This window comes from Talpa europaea (genome assembly GCF_964194135.1).
Source record: "Talpa europaea genome assembly, chromosome: X".
Lineage (NCBI taxonomy): Eukaryota > Metazoa > Chordata > Mammalia > Eulipotyphla > Talpidae > Talpa > Talpa europaea.
The window spans coordinates 71,827,488-71,831,894 of NC_140081.1; positions in this window are offsets into that span (position 1 = coordinate 71,827,488).

Here is a 4,407-nt window from a genome sequence, read left to right on the forward strand (position 1 = left end):
ATATGTAGTGGTACATATGTAGTGGTCTTCTTGATCCAGTCATCTATTTTTGGGCATTTGGGTCGTTACCATAGCTTAGCTATTGTAAATAGAGCTGCTATAAACATAGGGGTGCAGGTGCCCTTTGGAATGAATGTTTCTGTGCCCTTTGGGTAAATACCTATGATTGGAATTGCTGGATCATATGGAAGCTCCATCTTTAGCAGATTGAGGAATCTCCACACAGCTCTTCATAATGATATGACCAGTTTGCACTCCCACCAGCAGTGCAGGAGAGTTCCTTTTTCTCTACATCCTCACCAATATTTGTTGTTGCTAGTTTTTTAATATGTGCCATTCTCACTGGTGTAAGATGGTATCTCATTGTAGTTTTGATTTGTATTTCCCTGATTACAAGTGATGTTGAACATTTTTTCATATGCCCACTGGCCATTTGCATTTCCTCTTTGGAGAAGTTTCTTCTTAGCTTTTCTGCCCATTTTTTGACTGGGTTATTTACTTTGTTTTTGCTGAGTCTCATCAGCTCTTTATAGATTTTTGTGATCAGCCCTTTATCATTAGTGTTGTGTACAAAAATTTTCTCACAATCGGTGGGGTGTCTCTTTGTTTTGGTTACTGCCTCTTTTGCTGTACAGAAGCTCTTTAATTTGATGTAATCCCAGCTGTTTATCTTTGCCTTCACTATCACTGCCTTGGGTGTTGTGTCTTTAAAGATGTTACTGAGGTGCATGTCATGTAGTGTTTTGCCTATATTTCCTTCATGAAGAAATTTCTTAGCCTCGCTAAGCCTCCCTTTCTTTATTTGTGTGATAGAATGATCCATATACTGGCAGTATCCATGTACAATATCTCCTAACTGTACCAGAGAACTCAGAACTTCTTTTCATTCTCTGTTAAAGAAGCCCTTCACATCAAATGTATATCATACTGAAGATTTCAAAGACAACCTAAAGGAGATGACAAGAAAAACTACATTTTCTCCAAATTGCCCATTAGATATGCTTTCCAAGTCTTGCTTCTCATGGCTAATATGTCTCCTTTTTATCTATCTTCTTTTATGCCCAGGCTTTCTGGTTTGGGTTTCTTCTCTACTCAGAAACGTGCTCAGCAAACAAAGGACCCTCCAGCTATTAGTAGCCCACATCCTCTAGAGCAGCAGCTTATTTTAAAAAAAAAAAAACTTTTTGTTGTGCCCTGTGGAAAATTACAGTAGCTACACAATGGGGTTTTGGGATCAAAGTGATTTGCACACTAGCACATTGTTAATCAAATATTAGCTGTTATTGTTGTTATTTTTATTATTACTATTTATTTTATGGACTCCTTCACAGAGCAGAGTTCTCATTCTGTTCCAGTGTTAACATGGATGGAAGGAATACTTCAGATTTTAATGTAAAAAAATTTATTTTAAAAACAAACTCAAGTCAGATTCTGTGTCTTTGAGGAAGTTCCACTTTGGGCATTTGTGTTCTCTTTGCTCCCTAACTAACTCCAAGGTCAATTCCTCAAGTAGTAAATTGACTCAGGCACCACCCACGTTCTGTGTTCTGGGGGAGAGGATACGCTAATACATTTTTTTGAAAGGAATAGAGAAACAACATTTATTGAGCTCTTTGTGAACAGAAATGTACTAAATACTATGGTTACTTAATACTCAAGGAAAACTTATGAAATAAGTTATTATTATTCTCCTATTTGGAATCTTGGTCTCACAGATAATAATTAATCGTGATGTTAATCCCTGGTTTGGCTAGAACGCTGTGAAACACAGAGTAGCCACAAACCTCACCACAACCAAATTTATCAATCTAGAGGGAAATTTTAAAAATCATTTTCCAAATGTGTGTGCACAGTGTGTCAATATATCTTGACATCTAAAGACTTTATAAAGGGACTTTCTCCTTGGCTGACAACTTTCTTTTGTCGCAGAACCTTGTCACAGCTGTTGGATTGTAAAGAGAAAGTAAAAGAACATTCTTACTAATTTCATTGCCTCCCTGATCCTCATTTCTTCATGTCCAGGGAGAATAGACAGAGACAGAAGATCATTGGCTCTCTGCCCCTGGGCTGTCGGTGGTCAAGATCTTTTAATTCTCCACTTATTTTCCATTAAACGGGCATCTAAAAGGAGGACCTGGGACTGTTTCTTTGACACTGCCGCTCAAGCTATGTTCTCAACACTGGCCCATTCCACCTTCTGCCTGGTAACATCCCTTTCACACAGCTCAAAGCAGAAATACAAGCAATAGATTTAAAGTGGGATAGCGAGGGAGTTGGAATTTAAAGAAAATGAGTTTGGAGTGGTTGTGAGACATTCGAATGGAGATGCAGGTCTGGCGCTGATGTCAAAGCTGTTGCCCGAAGACATAGAAATAAGAGGTGTATCCAAGGCCAAGAGAAGGAATTGGTAAGGAGAAAATGTAAGAGGGGAGGGGAGGGGAAGGCAGGGGAGGGGAGGGGAGAGGCGGGGAGGGGAAAGGAGGACTTGAGAATCTGACTGGGTTCTGACTGCCTGGGAATGGCGAGTTAAGAGGAAGAAGATTCACTGTGAAAGTGAGCAGAGGATGAGCTGCCCATCCATCCATCTCCCCATGTCCCCAGTGCCATTAGCTGTGGTTTGGGCTGTACTCTAAGCAGGTGTGTGAGTTTCACCACCAGCACTGTTTTTGTTGTCTTATATACTGGCTGTCATCTCTCTTCTAAATATTTTTCCCATCCTTAAGGACTCTGAAGGGCACTTTGTTTCTCATTCAGCATCAGGTGAATGACAGCTTTTGATTAAGCAGGCAGTCAACAAATCTACACATTGATGCGCCCAGGATATGAAGGTTCATTCCCTTAATAACTCTCCTCTGAAGCAATGCTCCGGTCCTCACAGAATCACCTCACTTTTCGGGCCTCCCCTGGTGGCGCGGCAGGTTAAGCACAGCGCTGTGAAACTGTCTGCAGCCTCTGCAATGTGGGTTCTATCCCGGCTGGCCGGCGAGAAACCTACATGGCGCGGCAGACCTCTCCTTTCTCTCCTGCTGCTCCCCTCAGCAGTGCATTTCAGTCAGTCTGCCTGTTCTGTTCCCCACTCTGTCTCTGGTGAATCCTCTCACCCTCCTGCACATCTGGCCTGTGTCCCCGTTCTTCTATGTATAAATAAATAAATCTTTTTTTAAAAAAAGATGAGATATAGAAACACCAGGGAATACAACTCAGCTGTTTAAAAAAGATAAAATCTTGCCATCTGCAACAACATGCATGAACTTAAAGGGTGTTATTCTTAGTGAAATAAGACTATGAGACCAAATTAATGGTTAACAGAAGGGAAGGGTTTAATCAGATGAAAAAGGGGTCAACTGTATGGTGAACAATAGAATTGGACTTTAGCGGTGAACTTAATGTAGTATATACAAACACTGATTTATAATGATGCGCACATGAAATATGTTATAATGCAATGTCATGTCAATAAAAAAATTATTAGAAAGTGCAAATCGATCACCTGAGGATGGTGTTAAAATGCAGATTGAGTGGGTCTGGGTTGGGTTCTGAGATTCTGCATTTTATTAAGTTCCCAGATAACACCTACTCTACGGGTCAATGGACTACTGAGTAAAAGCTCTCTGAATTATATTAAATATAAACTGATCTAAACTAAACCCTGGTACTTGATTGCATGTTAAGTCATTATTCCTTAAATTTTAAAGCATCTGTCTACACCTGCCACATTCTCTCCTAGAAGTCAATTGTGAACTCATATGAAGGTTAGTTATACTTTTAAAAGGCTCTTACTAATTTCAGAGACCTGTGCCTTTTGGTCCCTGAAAAAATTTAAAACATCATACCATCAGAAAGTACTAAATGCTTCCTGAAAACAAAGTGTAAGAAACTCTCAAGCTTTTACGGTAACTTAGTAACCTCTGATTTTTCAAATAAGATCGATAGTCATTTAATTAATGTCAGCTGCATTCCTCCCACCTTTTTCATAAAATATGAAGCAAATATTTTACCTGTGACTGTGTTTAAAACTTACTAATCTTCTGAACAAGTAACTTCCAAAGCCAAAAACCCTATTCATGGGGAATAGTTTCATCCCAAATAAAAAAGAGAATCTCATCTTCCAAGATTAGTAATATTGCCCTGGTTTAGTACAAGTTGTGAAATCACATTGTTTTACTAATATGTCACTAAATAGAATCTCCCTTGACATCTCCATAAGCAGCACACATACTGTGGATTAATGAGGGTAAAAAAACCTCTCAATGGAATCCAGAAAATTTACTATTGAGGGTTTGAATACACTAAAGCCTATATAAAGATAATAATTCTTTCAGTATAAGATTTTATTCAAGTTCTAGAGAAAAATACAGTTTGGTAAGACATAGCTAATAGTTGGGTATAAGATTGAAAATTGATGAG